Source organism: Dermacentor albipictus, chromosome 1, assembly GCF_038994185.2.
Source record: "Dermacentor albipictus isolate Rhodes 1998 colony chromosome 1, USDA_Dalb.pri_finalv2, whole genome shotgun sequence".
NCBI classification, from domain to species: domain Eukaryota; kingdom Metazoa; phylum Arthropoda; class Arachnida; order Ixodida; family Ixodidae; genus Dermacentor; species Dermacentor albipictus.
In genome coordinates, this window is record NC_091821.1 from 484,992,461 (window position 1) to 485,011,035 (window position 18,575).

General features: G+C 46.0%; 1 long non-coding RNA gene and 1 pseudogene across 1 annotated transcript; one reads left to right on the forward strand and one right to left on the reverse strand.

The window, feature by feature from the left end:
- Window positions 1-1,668: 1,668 nt before the first annotated feature.
- Window positions 1,669-3,852, forward strand: LOC139054567 (uncharacterized; annotated as a pseudogene).
- A 1,541-nt stretch (window positions 3,853-5,393) lies between these two features.
- On the reverse strand, window positions 5,394-13,586 carry LOC139059664 (uncharacterized). Its single transcript, XR_011514289.1, has 5 exons — window positions 13,383-13,586; window positions 12,924-13,125; window positions 11,708-11,841; window positions 10,047-10,111; window positions 5,394-6,077 (listed from the first exon to the last, which is right to left on the reverse strand). It is a non-coding gene; the product is annotated as an uncharacterized lncRNA (long non-coding RNA).
- Between the last annotated feature and the right edge of the window lie 4,989 nt (window positions 13,587-18,575).

The following is an 18,575-nucleotide window of genomic DNA, read 5'->3' on the forward strand; positions in this document are numbered from 1 at the left end:
CCTCTCACAGTCATACACATCCTAATAACATGTCCACACATCGACATACTGAGACGGAGGTTTTTACACAGCCTATATAATTTGCACACTCCATTACACCCTGCCCTATTACTAGCAGATGACCCCCCTAGTGCCATTTGTGCGACTTTTTAGAAAAAAGTGGTTATTTACACAACTATAATGTAATACAGGTTTACCTATTCTAACGTTGCATTTCATTTTGTCTTGTGTCTGGCGCAGCATGGCCTTAGTTGCCTTTGTGCCATTAAACCCAAATTAACTAACCTAACCAACCAATCCCCTGAAAAAGAAAAAAAAATCGGAGCATCTGCGTGGAGTCTTGCTAACGGACACATTAACGTTCCTCTTTCGATAGCCACGTATACGCAAGCGCATGTTAAAGTGCAAACTTCGACAACGCGAATGGTTAACTCCTGATCGGCGAAAGAGCGCAAATGTGAACGTGCCCAATTTCGATACTGTTCTATAGACGATCCCCTTGGTCGCTAAACAAGGTTCCCACTATACTCGTCTGATTATGCATGGAAAGACATTCGGTGGTGACAAAATGCGTATTCTGAAAGCTGAATATGTCCGCGTAAAACCTGTTTCACATGCAAGCGTTTGAGCGAACGCGAGAACGTGCAGCGCGAATCGCCGGAGAATTTCCGACCTGTTGAAACTATGCCGCTCTGCCAAAATTACAAGCCAATTCTCGCACTGCAATATTTTATTCTATGATTACGCAACTCTAACCTGAATAGATTAAATGGTGTAAATGTATTTCACTTTAATGAAACTTTAAAGAGTACTAACGATAACGTAGCTTCACGTTAATGAAACTCCAAAGAGTGCTAACAAACTGCCCAAACAAAGAATGACAAGCCACGCCTGCGCACACACGCCACTTATATCCCACAAGTGCAGAAAATTACTTACGCTTGTTCATCATCAGTGATCCCACGAAGAGCTTATAAACGAACGGTGTCACATAAACCGCAGCCGCGCTCACAGTAGCATGAAGCGCGGAATTCTGATGCTGTGAAGGTCGCACTTGCAACGCTGCCTCGTTTCACGTGTTCGTTGCGTTAGAGTGGTTAGAGTGAACTCTATATATAGTTGCGTGAATGAACAGGTATAGTGCCTATGGGGAACCAGCGCTGGAGTTTCGACGAACATGCAGCGCCGCCCTCTTGGACGCGGCCGGAAGTTTTCAGTAATACAAACAAATAGAAATGGCAGCAAACGTCAACGACACCGCGGTGCGTGAAAGTGAAACCATAGGTGAAACGCGGAAAAAGAAACTTCGAGGCCGGCGGTATTGCTGTGTTTTTAAGTGCCACAACCAAGAAGGCTATGATAGCAGCGTATCTTTTTACACATTCCCTTCAAAGCCGTACGAGTTAGAGCGGCGGCAACGTTGGATACAAGCTGTTCGACGTGCTGGGTGAGTGTGTTGAATTTTAAAGCGTGACACTTAAACAGGTGGGACTACGCTTGAACTTATATGCTTAATTTGTTCGACAGGCCTGACGGCAAGCCATGGCAGCCGAATGCGAACACCAGAATATGCAGCCGGCACTTCTTCGGCAATGCAAAGAGTAATTGCATGCACCATCCCGCCTACGTGCCAACAATTTTTCCTTCAGCATACCGCTGCACGATTCCATGCGACCCTTCGGCACCAACAGAGCGTTACCACCGGTGAGGTTTTTTAAAGCAAAACTACGTGTCATCGTTGTGGGTTGTGTTAAATTAGGCATCGAGCGATCGCGCCTCGAGAAAGCCGCACCGTCAATTTGTTGCCGAGAGGAGCGGAACTTGCACGACGCGCGCGTAAGGGCCCGTCAGGCGGTTGGAAATTTGCGCTGTGTTCGGCTACTGTGCCAGTGAGCAGGTGTTTGACAACCATAAAGGCCAAACTGTTCGTTTTATGCCACTCGTCATCCACCGTTCAAGGCCGGCTGATCCCGTTGATAACGCGGACGATCGGACGTCGCCCTGGCCACGAACGATCGCGGCCGCCTTCATTATTTCTTGGGCTATTTCTGCATTGCAGTAGAAACGATGCAAACTGTTGATTTATAGTAAAAGCCTCCATGTACGCTTCGACATCTCAATACACCACCGCTGCTTGGTACGTTCGCATACCCCAGTCGCTTAATTGTACGCAGCCGACGGTTTTGTTTCCGGGCTATCGCGACACCTAACTCCATTTTATAGTTTATTGGTTTCAACGATACAAAGACTGTAGCGGCTGACGAGCTGTTAGTTAGCTTTCAAAGTCCAAGAGTCGCCTTTCGACTAATCTTAAATGTCTTCTTCATCAACCTATCACATTAATGTCGCGTTGATGCAGTGGGGGATGTCTTTAAAAACCGTACATACAAGTGCACCGATTCTATGTTTTTTTTTCTTACCAGATGGGCAGAGCGAGCTCGAGCACGTGCGAAATCACCTACGAATTGCCAGGAGCCATCACAACAAAGTGAAAGGAGGGCAAGTGGAAAACAATGTTGCATTTTGGTTCAGAAATCATAGAAAAATTTATTTTTTCCGTTTACACAGGACAAGGACACTCACAGTTTGGTTGGAGGCTCCAATCAGCAGCAGTTAATTGACTTTTTCCATTTATACAGGACAATGACATTCACAGTTTGGCTGGAGGCTTGTATCAGCAGCAGTCATGCCTTGAACCGCCAAATGGACACAGTAGCCTGGAGCTGGTACGTTCACCGTTTGCTGGAGCTCGATTCATATTCTCTCTCATTTGCGACTTTCAGGTTGAATGCAATCTTGAAGAGGAGCACATTGAGGCATTAGACCTTACAGTGCAAAAGGTGTGCCAGAAAGAAGAATCAGCCACACCATGCTTCATAACACCAGCAGGAAATTTGCCATGCCTATCGCACCGTGCTGCAGGACCAGACTCTAGGGTTTGCTTTTTTGGGGGATTCGACACAGTTTCCTTAACACCCGGTGCAGTGAGAGATCTCTGTGGCGTTTCAGACAATGTTTTCTCGCTCCTGTTAAGTCTCCTGCCTCACACGAGAGATAAGGGTACTGATGTCAGCCTTCCGAACAAACTTTTAATATGTCTATTCAAAATGAGGCACGGAGTGCCTTTTAGTGCAATTGCAGTGATTTTTGGCATTCATGAAACAACAGCAGCACGAACGTTTCATGCAGTTCTGGGCACGCTTGCGGGTGCTACAAGAAAGTGGATATATAAGCCACATATGCAAGTGATACGGGATACACGTCCAGAGTGTTTTAAGGTCAACTATCCTGACTGCACACTCATTGTCGATTGCACTGAAGTGCGCACAGAAACACCATCATAGGTGAGGCAACAACATGTCCTCTACTCCACGTACAAAAGTGGCTTTACATTGAAATTTTTAGTTGCGATTGCCCCCTCTGGCCTCATTGTATTCAAGTCCAAATCCTATGGTGGGCGTTGCTCAGACACACAAATCGTGCTGGAATCAGGATTCCTTGAAATAATTGGTCAGCATGATGTTATTCTTGCTGATAAGGGTTTTCCTGGAATACTAGCAGGTGTAGCAGGTAAAAGTGCCGTACTGATTATGCCACCATTCTCAACTGGCAACCAGCCTTTCTCACCTGCAGAACTGCAAGAAACATACAATGTTGCTCAAGTGCGCGTGCATGTAGAGAGAGTGATACAGCGCATAAAAACTCATGGAATTTTGGAGCACCGTATTCCTGTCAGTTTGATTCCTGCCATGAGTGAAATTTTTCATATGTGCTGCATTTTGGCAAATCTGCAAAGTCCAATAATTCAAAGCAACACAAAGTAAGGTGCTTTATTTTCACTGTGATACACAAGCACAGAGTATCAGACATATTTTTGGCATAAGCACTGCTACCACCTTTTACAAAATTGTAATATTTAAAGGCCAACTTCCCCACAGAGATTTTGAAAAATATTCCGGTCATGTATGTTTTTCATCATTTTTGGCAATAATAAAAAGCGGACCAATCCATTCGTGTAAACATGTGTAGACTTATGTGCCTAGCTTGCAAACACAATACTGCTGTTTTGCAGGCAAGCACCATACAGAAATAAATTACTATGCTTTATTTTTAGAACATTAAGCGCAGTGTGACACTGAAGAAACTGCTCATAGCAGTGATATTTTAGCCAGCTAACATAGTAGTGCCCAGGTCACCAGGAAAGCTAGCAGCTTTATCTGCGACTCTGAAATTATAAACTTGGATGAGAAATTGTAAAGCAAGGGGACAGCACTAGGCTGAACAAATTTGCAAACATATCTAAGAAGCTATGGTGTGGCTCTCAACCACCATACAAACACACACAAAAACATGGGAGACATCAATTAAAATTAAAGGAGACGTGATTAGGTCGACAGTGCCTCAAGGCTACATTCACTACAGGCATCAAAAATGGCTTAAACACTGCAACTGTGAACTAGCCTCAACTGTGCAACAGCAGAGGCTCTCAATAAGGAAATACAGTGCAAGCTTACAGATACAACTGAAAGAATCACTGCAACTCCTTCAGTGACAGAATGGACATGTAAAAGCCATGGCAGACGTTCGGGATCTTTTTGATGCAGTCTTTCATGTTGCAGTTATAAAGCGACAATAAGCAAAGAAATTGGTGGTAATAAAGCATTGCTGTTCACTTGCAAGTTCCTGAAAGCCAGGCAATTTCAGAGGAAGATTTCAGACTAAAACCAGCTTTTGCCATCAGGTAGCTCAGCAGTGTTTAACACTCTAGCAACTTCCTTAAAGGGCCAACAAGTGCAAAAAATGTGTCATGAAATGGTGCAAAGGAAAGGACGATGATTTATATTGATAGAAACAAGGATGCTGTACATGTTTTAAGTAGCTATTATAATTTTAAATTGGCACAGAAATCGAAAAACACTTTGTCACTCACTGGAAGTGAAACCTTGATACTGACATACTGTAGGTAATTGAGCTGTTAATAAGTGCAGCATAATTTACAAATCAGCCTTTATATTACACAGACCTAGGGTCTGTATTCAAGCTAGCTGGTACAGTGGAAGGTCGAGACAGTAACACGTTTTGGTAAGGCATGTATGGCAATAACAATGTATTTTGTCATTCTTTCCGCTGTCTGTTTTTTTATTTGTGCTTTACCTGCCTGAAAACCACAGGCACTTTAATCTGTGAGTACTACAAGGTAAAAAAGGCATGCATAATGGTACACATAGATGCTTTTGTACACACGCGAATTTGCATGCAAGTAACGCAAGTTCTGTGGTCCCCCCTATGAGATACAATATGACATCAACTATGCCATAAGTGGGCCAACTCTGCACACTGTAATCAGTAAATCTGCACACTGTAAGTCAGGAAAAACACGCAATATGAAGTATACTGCATTTCAGTACTAATAAAAAGACCAGTAACCGCGTACACTAGTAGAAGGTCACGTGGCAGAGCTCTTATGCAGCTTCATGTGTGTGCCATGTGGTGCGCGAAAGGTCATTTTTCGCGACTTTTAGTGATAGGTTAAAAAAGTAAATTTCCAAATTTAATGAGAGAAACATGGCTTGTTTTAGCCACTATGATAGGGAATCATTCCATAAGCAGGGTTATCTGATTTCATGTGCTGAGCAGCTGTATGTACCTTTAAGAGCAAACTTACTTCCTGCAAGCAGGAATCTGGTCTAACGCAGGAGCTGCTTAATGTAGTACGAATAATAAAACGCCTCCAACCGAGGAATGTTTCGAGCAAGGAAGTCTTCATCTCTGTCAACAACTATAGTAATATCTTGCTTGCTTGTATAAACAAAAAAGAAACATTCTGTAGTGTTAGTGACATACATGGCAACCTGAACCTGTGAATAATATGGGTGGCTGCGAGGCAACTGAAGCATTCCATCATGATATGTCACATAGCTAACGTAGCTTTCGCACAGAGCATGATCTATGATTATGTCATCTTTACGACTGTAGGGGCACTTGATTTCAAGCAAAACGACACCACTGGTTGTTTGGAAAAGGCCATCGGGACTTGCACAAAGCCATGGCTGACAGGGGTGAATCACAACGCCAACCTGCAAAGCATATTTTGTAAAGTTAGCAAATAATATGTACAACATGCACGAACACCATATTCAATATGTTTTGTCCAACAGTCATGCTTTCAAATATCAGTAGCAACCACCGTGTGTGCAGCAGTGGCTGTGACAGTTTCAGTATGTGTGAGCCAGCCTCAGTGTACAAGCACTTCGATGAAAATGCATTACGCTGATCTATAAATGTGCTAAGGGAAAAAATGATCGGTTTTACTTTTATTCCAGTAATGCATAGTGGAGAGGGGGATAGAGAGACAAGGGCAACACTGCCAAGCTCTACTAATTACCCACTCTTGCAGTGTATATTCTTTCAGCTTGCTGAGTAACGTGCTCTTGTGGATGAAATTCAAACTTGCCCTTATCCATTATGAACTCGCTTAGCAGTTCCTATAAAAGCACTACAAAAAACAACTTGATGTCTGTATGAGTAAACTGATAGATTAGTTAGTTGTACAATATTAAAATGCATTATGTGACAACGTAGTTACCACCAGAACAGCAATTGGCCTCCCTGGTGCAGTATTCGGCCACAACCTCCCTGATGATATCTACAATTGATAGACCTCAGTCCCCAACAGCTGCGGAGCTACTGACCAAGGAGGCGGTCAGACCTGTATTGCAGCAGAGGGTGCTAAGAATCTCTGGGTACGAACAGGCCGCCAATGGAAACTGACCCTGTCAACCTTTAACAGCCGAACTCTGTCGAGTGAGGCTAGCTTAGCAAAACTCTTTGAGGAACTACCAGACGTTATTTGGGATATTATTGGCCTTAGCAAAATTAGAAGAACTGTTGAGGCTTATACATTGCTAAATACCGGCCATGTCCTCTGCTATAAAGGTCTCCCTGATAAGAAGCAATACGGGGTAGGATTCCTAATCCACAAGGACATAGCGGGCAACACTGACGAATTCTACAGCATTAACGAGAGGGTAGCACACTTGACATAAAAATTGTAACAGTGCCAACACATGCATCCACAATGGACGAGACACAAGCGCTTGTTACTTAGTGGATGCATGCATTGGCGCTGTTACAATTTTTACGTCAAGTATGCACCAACTCATCCAGAAAGAAGTTTTAATGAAGAGGGTAGCAGTAGTCGTAGCAGTAGAGGTATAGATTAAAGGCAGCACAAGCCTACACTCCAGCATCCAGCGACGACGATGAGGAAGTAGATCAGTTTTATGAAGATGTTGAATTAGCGATGAGAAAAGTGCAGATTCGGTATACAGTAGTAATGGGTGACTTCAATGCAAAACTGGGGGAAAAGCAGGCAGGTGAGCAGGCAATTGGCGACTACGGCGTCGATTCTAGAAACGCTAGAGGAGAGATGCTGGTAGACTTCGCCGAAAGCAATAAGCTGAGAATAATGAACACCTTTTTCAGGAAACGTAGCAACATAAAGTGGACCTGGAAAAGCCCTAATGGTGAAACAAGAAATGAAATGGATTTCATACTTTCTGCCGATCCCAGCATACTGCAGAATGTAGATGTGATAGGTAGGGTAAAGTGCAATAATCATAGGTTAGTGAGGGCTAGGATTCACCTCAGTTTGAACAGAAAAAGAGTACAATCGCTCAAGAAAAAAACAGGTCAACTTAGAGGCAGGAAGGGTAAAAGCAGACAAATTTAGGCTGGTACTTGCAAATATGCTGCCTTAGAACAGAGATGATGATGATGACATAGAGGCAATGAATGAAACCGTAACGAAGCTGGCGTCAGAGGCAGGAATTGTAGTGGGAGGCAAGGCACCAAGGTAACCAATAGGCAAGTTCTCCCAAGTAACAAAGGACCGAATAAAGAAACGACAAAGAATGAAAGTGTCCAACTCAAAAGATCAGATAGAATTCGTGGAACTGTCAAAACTGATCAACAAAACGAAAATAAGTGATATTTGAAATTATAACGTGAGAAAGAGTGAAGAAGCCGTAAAAAATGGACGCAGCCTGAAATCAGTGACAAAGAAACTTGGCATAGCACAGACCAAGATGTATGCACTGAAAGATAAGCAGGGTAATATCAGCAATCTTGAAGGTATAATAATAGCAGCGTAAGAATTCTGTACTGACCTGTACAGTACCCAAAAGCCTCGGGAGTACTCTATTCGAAACAATACTGAACAGTATACAGAAACTCCTCCTATATCTAGAGATGAGGTAGAAGGGCCTTGCAAGACATGAAATGGGGAAAAGTGGCAGGAGATGAAATAACAGTCTATTTAATCAAAGATGGAGGAGACATAATGCTTGGAAAAATGGCGGCTCTCAATATGAAGTGTCTATCGACTGCAAGGGGCCCAGAAAACTGGAAGGACCGTAAAAGAGAGAGTGTAAGAGTGGGGTTTAACGTTAATACGTAGAAGACAACGATAATGATGAATAGCTGGACAGCGTTATTACAATTGCTAGTGGTTGCAGTGGTTTCTGCGTTTCTGCGCAGGCGCGAGTATGAGCAGGTGCGAGAGAAAATCTGGGGGCCTTTGCTTCTTGAATATGTGAGTCTGCCTAGGCACTACGGAGGAGGTTTCTTAGCGTGTGTTGTATGCGTTTGTCCCCTAGGCATGCCGGCATTAAGAAGTGCGGTCCAGTTTGTTTACGCTCCGCTGCTGGCTGCTGGCACGGTGAGGCAGTGGACACGGACGCCCCATTTGGTGATCGCTGTGTCTGAAGGGGAAAGGTTCTGACTGGTGTTGTATAAGTCATGGTGTTTTTTCGTCGGGACGATAGATTGCATTTTTTACAAGCACTGCTCCAGGAGGGCACATGTAACTGGCAAACGGAGGCCTCAGGAGAGCACCTGAGGTTACAATAAAGCAGGAGGCGCAGGTCTCCAGGGCACCCAAGGGGTAGCGGGGGGATCAAAGCTGGAAGCAGGGTGGCCCATAGATAACTCGGCGAGCCCCAACCCACAGACCAGTCTGGGTTCCAGCTTTGATGTCCTCGTTGCTGCTTTGGTGTCCTGGAGGTGCAGCCAATAATGCGAAATAATGGCACGTTGTTTCAATTAGTACAAAAGACGATTGAATAAATAATTACATCCAGCCACCAATTTGCGACACTAAGTTCAGCACTACCACACCCCGCAGCTTCTGCCGGCATGCCTAGGGACAAACATAGAACACGCGCTAAGAAACTCCCCCGCAGTGCCTAGGCAGAGTCGCATTTTCAAGGAGCAAAACTCCCCACATTTCCTCTCTTGCAACCGCTCTTACTCGCACATGCGCGCAAACATCCGTCATCTGCGCAAGTGCCACGCCCCGCTATACCTACGAGCAATTGTAGATACGCAGCCGAGCAAGGGAACAAGAGTTCAGGTTCGCCAGTCAGCCTCTACAGTCTGTGAAGGAGTACGTTTACCTAGGTCAACTAATCACAGGGAACCCTAACCATGAGAAGGAAATACACAGAATAAAAATGGGTTGGATCGCATACAGCAGACATCATGAGCTCCTGACTGGGAGCTTACTGTTATCACTGAAAAGAAAAGTATACAATCAGCACATTTTACCGGTGCTGACATATGGGGCAGAGACATGGAGACTGACAAAGAAGCTTGAGAACAAGTTAAGCACCACGCAAAGAGCGATGCAATGAAGAATGCTAGGCATAACTTTAAGAGACAGAAAGAGATTGGTTTAGATCAGAGAGGAAATAGGTATAGACAATATTCTAATAGACATTAAGAGAAAAAAATGGCGCTGGGCAGGTCATGTAATGCGCAGATTAGATAACCGTTGGACCATTAGGGTGACAGAATAGGTCCCAAGAGAAGGGAAGCGCAGTAGAGGACGGCAGAAGACTAGGTGGTGCGACGAAATTTGGAAATTTGCGGGTGCTAGTTGGAATCTGTTCGCGCAGGACAGAGGTAAATGGAGATCGCAGGGAGAGGCTTTCGGCCTGCTGTGGACATAAAGTAGGCTGATGATGATGATGAACGTAGTTACAAACCTGGGTTACTTTGGCACCAATTTTTTTCTCGAATGTTGCCCTTGCTGTTGGTTCCATAGCAGTACCTTCAGAAAAGTAGAAAAAAAAATGCAGATGCTATGTGCACGAGTTCAATGTAGCAATACTTAGAGAGCCTCATGCTCATTAATGATATCATGGATTTTGCTCTGAAATCCTTCCATAAATCACTTGTTAGTAGCAGTGTTGAACATTTTTAGTGTGCTAAGCAGTTATGAGTGTATCCCTTTTAAATCATGGCCCCTGGTAACATCAAACTTGGATGTGTCAGAAGTGAAAAGGAAGAAAAGGTTCATGAATTTTCGTTGCCTCGAACAAAGAACCTCATGACTGCAAAGCAGGTCAACACAGCTAGTTGGGCGAGTTGAGAATTGCAATCGTGCATGTTCATGTGCTTACCAGACATTACAGAAGAGATGACGAGACACGGGTAACACGCCAGCTGTGCGCATCTCATTCTTTCTTTTGTCGTCTACTGAGCACATCTACACACTAGCAAAACTCTGAAACAAGTGCCCTACCAGTACACCACAGCTACTTTTCATTCCAGGTGAAATACAATTATACAGACAGGACTGAAGGAATACTACATGATACACAAGCATTGGCTTACAACTCAACATTTGATGAAAACCCAGTGGAGTACAGTGCACGCACAAGGCCTGCCATAATCACTCTTGCGAACATGGTAATCAAACATTACATGCAAAGCCAGCGTCAGATATACAAGAAAAATAATTAGCAAAAACTGTGTATTGCGCATGCCCAAGGGCCATATCTGCTTCTCAAGACTTTATTTTTCTGTCAGTGAAACGATGGCATGCTAACACGGACATCCAAGCCCCAACCCAAGCATTGCTGCCACTTCAACCTCTAGTTGCTTCTTTTCCTTAGCACACCGAGTAATGAACATTTCTTTTAATTCACTACAGCAGCCACATGCCTTGTGGTGCACTGGCAAATCGGCCCCACCAGCAGAGAAATGTGACATTGTATGCCTCCTTAGCTGGTATTCAGGACAATGACCTGGCTAATGAATGTCACCATGATGTTTTATGTATGACTGTATCTTGGTGTATATATATTGCTGTTTGTGTACTGCACTATCATCAATTGTTGCTTTCATGCTGCCAGTATGCACCACGGAAAATAAAACAATTTCTTGAAGCCTACGTCTCCCTGTGTGAATACAACAGACACCAATATGTTGGTTGCCTAGATGCTTACAGGCTCACAGGGTGTATGTATAGGCACATGGCATTCAAGTTCAAATGCCTGCACAAGAATCTACGGCTGTCATAATCCTTGCTGTATGTTCCCTTGTTAAAATGTGCATTTCTAGAGGAACTGTTCCTCACTCATGCACTTAACGGAATACAGAGCTACAAATTTTACTGTCACTGATAACCTGATCCACGCTGCAGTAGTATTCAAGCAAAGACCAATCTTTATTAGTGCATATGTAAACATTTGTTCAGTTGCATGATTGAGGTGTTCCTAAGTGATGTAAAGCGGTATATTACAGTGGATTACAGTGCTTAGTGCCATCACTGGCTCAGGGCTGCTGCTTTAAACCAAAATTTATTAATTTCTATTACATGTCAAGTCCATCAAGTCATTTATAAAAAAAATTGGGTGCCTACCATACATCAGCGCCGGAACAAGTGGTGTTTTGGAGTTCTGCAGCTGCTCGGCCAGGGACTCGAAGGCCTTTTGCCTAGTCAGGATGCGGTGTGCGATGGAGCTTGATATCCTTACCGACCTTTCTTTGTGCCAACTGCAACACAAAAAGGATCAGTTAAATTTCATGGCCAGTAATAAAACGTAGAGCACATTCTGAAAGCATGCATCCATGCATGCACCAAGAAAGAGTATAGTGCACTACATGTTCTCATGCAGCAGAAAAGGTAAGAAAAGGAAAACATGCGAAATTTCAGAAATGTGCAGTGCTTTGTTACAAACCGGGGGCATTTTGCCTGCATTATAGTTTCAGCTGCTGTCACGGTTGCCTGGGAGCCTGTACATGCCACTTTTGTGGCAATAAATTGCTGCTCAATTGCAGTGAGTGAGGCACACTGTCCTGCTGTATAGTGAGGTAGACTACACTCCCAGATCAACACCTCTTCTACAGATAATACGTCAGCATGGAGTGCTGCCTTTGAAATAAGGTCTTCTAGGACGTCTTGCACGTCTCGTTCAATTCGCCCTTGCTCCTCACTTAACAAAGCTGAATTCATTACACAGTTTATGTCGGGGAAATGGTGCAGAACATAGGATGGCGGTTCTTCTTTTGGGCACTTGCCACCAACATACAGGGGCTTGTACTCTGCAAGAGATAACAGCTGTGAACTACATGTTTAATAAACTAAAAGCACAGAAATTGCAGTGGCGACAGCTGCAGATGCAAAAGTATGATCAGTATTTAGTGCAACAATATAAAACATGATTGTGATTGAGTACAGACATAGCCAAACTTGTGCTAGGCATACACACATACCGACTCCATGCTCAGAAAATGCAGGCTAATTAGATATGGCACTGTTGCATTGTCAATGCAGTGGCGTCCCTACGCAAGCGACAGGACCAGCAGCTTAGTGCTGCTGACCCCCCCCCCCCCTTCCTGCATACCCACACACATACACAAGCTTCCACATGCACATAGCTTCCTTCCACATATGCTTAACATCAGCATGCCCAAAACCAGCTAGACACCACTTTGACCACGTTAATGTCGACTTGTCAAACAGGCATGTAAATAAGAAAATGAAATCGTGTTTCGAAAAGGCTTTCAATTTCCGCTGTACCGAGAACCAGTAGTTCTCCACGCCACATTTTTGCAAGACAAAATGTACAGTGTACCTCCAAAAAGCTCTTCGATGGACTCCCTTCGAGAAGTGTCCGGCTTAGAGGACGGCCGACCCCACCCTTGAGGGCGATCAGTCGAAGACGGCGCGTCGGCCTCGTTGACGAACAGGACGACGGCAGCTACATGTTTGCAACCGCCACCAAGGCCGGCCTTGCACGTGCACTGCGCACCCAGTATTCGCCGCTGCGATGACAGCTGCCAACGCAAAAATATATTTAGTCAAACAACTGAAAACGTGATTCTTACCGCGCACAGACGTAGCGAAATTTGCGTTAGGCATACACGAGATAAGCAGCGCTCGAAATTGTTTAGTTTGTGAGGCTTCGCTACGCCGCGTAAAACTTAAAATTAATAAGCATATGAAGTCCGTAAACGCTGGTCAAACTACGCAAGACACCAATCTTCGCGGTCATGGTGAAATAAGAAAAAGCTTAACGAATATGCGCGCTTACCTGAATGTTGACGTCGTACGTAGCTTGACGCACTTGCGAGTGGCATTTCGCCACCACTTGTGAATCGCCATCAAAGCGTTCCAGGGTCTCCTCGACGTCGTAAGCGTACTTCGCAGCGCACAACTTTCGGCCCTTCTCAAGCGCACTAGCACGGAAATATTCGTCGATCCCGGCCACTTTTCTAAAACCGTAGCGCAGCACTACGGGTGCCATGCTGCAGCCGCGGAGGTGGCGTCGAAGTTTTTGAAACCTGTGAAAATGTTGGAACGCACCACGACACCAAAACGAACGCCCACAACACCCACGTCGCCGCGGCGGGCAGCGGATATGACAGCATTGCTCGCACAGTGTGTGTTACTGATAAATGCATTTTCGTCACTACAGACGGCGCTATTCCGTTATTTTTGGAGCGCCATCTGTCGAGAGCTGGTTCTCCATAGGCGCCGTGCACGCCGACGGACGCGCCACTGGTGGCAGGCTTGCGCAGAACACGTGGGAGAGGAGCCTGGCGCGCGCCGTAGTTTGTTGTTTCGTTGATCGTGCTTCTCTGTCTTATTCACGTTTTCAGAGCAAGATAGGCAACACCATTCGCACGTGTGGGGTGGCTAAAGCTTCAGGGAATGTCGAAGAAGAATTGTTGCAGGGTGGGGGGCTCAAATACCGGTGAAAACGGGCCGGGGATACGGTTCTAATCATTCCCGGCAAAGCCTAATGGTAGCAAAAAATGGCTGTGGCTTAGCTAAGGATAAGCCCAGGATGCGAAGCATACTAGCCTTTATTTTAACGCGACAGCGTTAAGGAGCTCGTGTCGCAGAAAAGCCGGTGTCGTCGGTGTCGGCTCAGGCGTGCGGCGCTTGCTCAGGCGCACATTTCGTTGTCGCGCCGAACGCTGCGTTGCTCGACGCTCACCGCGTCCGATGCGGGGCGCGTAGTCGCTGCGCCGTAGCAAAGCCACCTAGAAAAAATGGCTGTGGCTTAGGTAAGGTTAAGCCCAGGATACTAGCCCAGGATACTAGCTCCTCAGGCGCGGCGGTGTCGCCTTGAAACCACGTGACACCGTGACGTCACGACAGAGGAGAAGTGGCTTTGGCTCAACTCTTGCAAGACGGGCTGGGTGGGAATCGAACCAGGGTCTCCGGAGTGTGGGACGGAGACGCTACCACTGAGCCACGAGTACGATGCTTCAAAGCGGTACAAAAGCGCCTCTAGTGAATGCGGTGTTGCCTTAGAAACGAGCTGTTTCTAAGGCGTGCGTCTCTTGCTCAGGCGCACATTTCGTTGCCGCGCCGAACGCTGCTTTGCTCGACGCTCACCGCGTCCAATGCGGGGCGCGTAGTCGCTGCCCTGTAGCCCATTGTCTTACACCCCTTGGCGGGTCGACGGGAACGCTGTCGCGTTCCACTCTTGAAGGCGAAGCAGTAATGCATGAGTTGTTTCTTCGTCTAGCCGAACCAAATATAGCCAAGCAACAGCAGTTCACCAGGCTAAACAGTGGTTCAACAACTAAAATAAAGGCTAGTATGCTTCGCATCCTGGGCTTAACCTTACCTAAGCCACAGCCATTTTTTTTCCCCTCGATCATAGTTAGACGCGTGAGCAACGAAGTTCGTCTGCAGTGCAGCATGAGGTTTAAAGGCATTTCGCTAAAGTTCGGAATGCTGTTTGCCGCTTATATTGTTTTCCGCTTCTTTATTGCGTTGCGCTAGCTAGGCAGCACGACTGCACGAGCGCATTGCGTTGTATGTTAAAGCTACTGAAGTTTGCAAGAACTGAATAGGTTGGTTTCATGTGGCGCAGTAAATCCTCGCACCAGCTGTCGCGCATTTCATGTTTTTACATCTGTTTTATGCGTGGCTTTGCACATGTTTGACTGTTGATAGTTGCTCCATGAATAACTCTTGTCGATTCTTTTGAGCTGCGAAGTTTTCACCCTGCCTTGTTTGTAAAGGGTATAAATCACGCTTTGTCTTATCGGAATGATACCAAGGAAGTGCTTCTTTACCAGCTTTATTCTTTTCGCCCGAGGTCATCTTAAATATTGCTTGCGTTTTTGGAAATGTGTTTAGAAAATAGGTAGTTCAGGGCGAGAATTGCTAATAGCTGCTGCACATTGGTATTTTTGTTCCATTTCTCGCTGAAAAGTTCGCGTCCCGTTTGAGAAGTCATCACATCTCGTTGCTGCCTGAGCCAACTTAACACGCCGAGTGATTTGTTTGTTTCACAACGTAATCCCTTCTTGCATGTGAGTTTTGTACTCAACTGAACTCTTTCTTATACTTGCGCTGCAGACGACTAAACCGGGCCTTGCCGCCAGCGCTCATCTACTTTGACTGGCGCTGCTCTGCCTTTAAATATGTCATGTGGCACCTCTCCCTAGTAATATAAAAAGCACTGAAAAGTTAGTCAGTCTTTAGCTTTGTGCGTTACCAAGCAGCTCTCTTGGGGAATTTAAATTGCACAAACCGCAGCGGGAATGGTAGTTCATCGGCGTATGCAGCAGAATTGCATCGGCGGTACAGCACTAACGCGCGCTTTTATTAACCCGTGTGTTTGGTGACTTCGCTGGCTAGTGTACGCGTTTCCATGAATAAATTCGCAATTACTCTTCTTGGGGCGACTTCGACTGCACTTATTCGGCGATGTCACATGTATTCATCGGCAGAAAAATCACAACGGCATATGCAGAGATTGCAGAGTGCGGATTTGTTTGACATAAGTCTGCACTAACGACGGGTGCTTATTATTCATGTACAGAATCAGCATTGCGGCAAGGGTAGAATAAAAAAAAAACATCGAGAGATAGCACCATTCAACAAAATTTATCGGCTAGTGAACATGAGCTCCACGTCATGTAAATGGGGTTCATGGCGTTTGTCTGCGGGACACACCTTGCACGTATGTGGACCATGTTGTCCCAAACACCGGTAACATCGTGTTCACACCCGCTCGCACAGAGGTCAGCATCTTCCCTACAGCTGTCGCCGCAGAAGAAGCAGCCTGGCACCAGAACAAAGGAGAAATCGCAGCCGCGAACTGCAGCCATCCTTGCTGCAAAGGGTTGTCATCTGCTACTGCTCCCGCGTGTACTGTTGGAAGCGGTCGCTAGGTGGCTTTCAGTGGCGCCTCTGTAGGCGGTGCACGAGGCGATACTTGCTAGTGTGCCGAGGGCGCGCGCTCGCGTGGCCGCCGAGGCGATGCCTTCCCGCAGCCACCGCGTGGTGGCGCTGCCAATTGCTAAGGTGCCGATCGATTGGCTAAGGTGCCTATCGCTAAGGTGCTAATGGTCTGTTTGGATTTTGTGGCGAATGGGCGTGTTTTTCGAGGCTCCGTGGCGACAACAAAATCATAAGTTTTTGTGCATGCTTTGAGCTTGCTTCTGTTTTTATTTACTGTTTTTTTGCATTTAAATAGTAATTTGGGGTTTTTCCGTTTCTTTCCTTATTCTTTAATTTTTTGTTTATTTGTCTCTCGTATTTCGGGTGCGCGGGTGTGCTTCATGTACGTTTGTTTTGCAGGATGATTACAGCGTCTTTTCGTGCCACGTGTTCTAACATGTGCAGCCTAGTGGGACGTTGAGTGTTTGTAGTCTTTAAGTAGTAGCTTGGAAGTTGCAAGAGAAATAGCTATTAGTGGTTTTTGCTGTGCGTGTTTGGTAGAAAAGTGAGAGCGTGACCGCGTGGTTCAGCGCGTCATGCCTTTGGTCTCCGCGGCATTGATCGTTTTTGAAACAGTGGTGAGAGTTGCTTTGCGGCATTTTGAGAAGTTGCAAGAGAAATAGCTATTAGTGGTTTTACTGTGCGTGTTTGGTAGAAAAGTGAGAGCGTGACCGCGTGGTTCAGCGCGTCATACCTTTGGTCTCCGCGGCATTGATCGTTTTTGAAACAGTGGTGAGAGTTGCTTTGCGGCATTTTGAGGATTTGGATCCTGTGCGTATCGGTTCTTTTCTAGAAGGCACGTGCTCTGCATTGATATAGTATTTGCAAAAAGCCGTGCAATACGTGGCGAGAAAGCCGGTAAAGCAGGCAGTACGGGGGGTGACCCTCAAGGCAGATGAGCAGACGGGTGAGAATGGAGAGGGCGTCGAATCAACCGGCACACAATGTTATGTCGACACTAGGCTGCAGAAAATGGAGAGTTTCCAGGAAGAGCTTCTCAAACAGGTACAAGAGCTCAAAAATGAGCTAAACAGGGAGCGTGAGGCACGGAAAGTAGTTGAAAAGAGACTGGAAGCAGCAGAGGAAAAGCTGAACAGGGTCGCCATTGTGACCGAGAATGTGCGTGACAATGGAACGCAGACCCCCGACGTGACAGGCGCGGGAGGGTCAGAGAAATACCTGGAACGCAGGCAGGGTGATGAAGGGTTAGCTGGAAAGAGCAGCACCTACCTTGAGGCCGCTACGCGGAAAAAGCAGAAGCCCAGGGGACAATGCCCCTTGTCGAGTCCGAATCACGCGGAAAATGATAAAGGGAAGGAGGCAGAGGTAGGAGAGAGTGAAAGGGTGATTATTGCAGGCGATTCAAACCTGGCTGGGTGCTCAAAAGCAATTGTGGAGAGGGTGAAAGGCGACAAAAGAGTGGCAGTAGGGACATTTCCAGGGCGCACACTGGGTTCTGTCATGGAGCGAGCAAAAGAAAAGCTCGCGGAAAATGCCCACGTGCGCAACCTCATCATAGTAGCAGGTGGGCTAAATGACGTCCTAAACAGGAAAGGGCCAGGTCTAGCCCAGCGCTTGGCGAAGGGGGTGGACGACTTGCGTGAGCTATCCCATCAGGTGCAGATCGTGGTGTGCACGGTGCCGGAGGTGCCTGTGCGTGACATTCGTGCACAAAGAGCCGTAGTGGCTGCTAATGAGGCAATATGGAAAATGAGCCGAGAGAAAGGCTTCGAGGTTGTCGAGGTAAACAGGGTAGTGAAAAGTTGCGGCGGTTTTAAACGAGACGGGATCCACTTCAATTACAGGTTAGCACGAGAAGTGGGCTGGCGACTTGGTGGTCGCGGTGTTGCTTTTTTAGGGGGCCCGCGGGCGCTCAGGAGGTCAGAGTAGATAGTATTGATGAAGGTCCCCTAGGGGAACATCAGAAGAGCATTGCCGTCGATAATAAAAAAAAAGGGGGAAAACAAGAAAAAGAGCTCGCCATGCAATAGGTTACATAAACATGCAGGGCGGCAGAAGAAAGGAAAAGTGGGCAGAG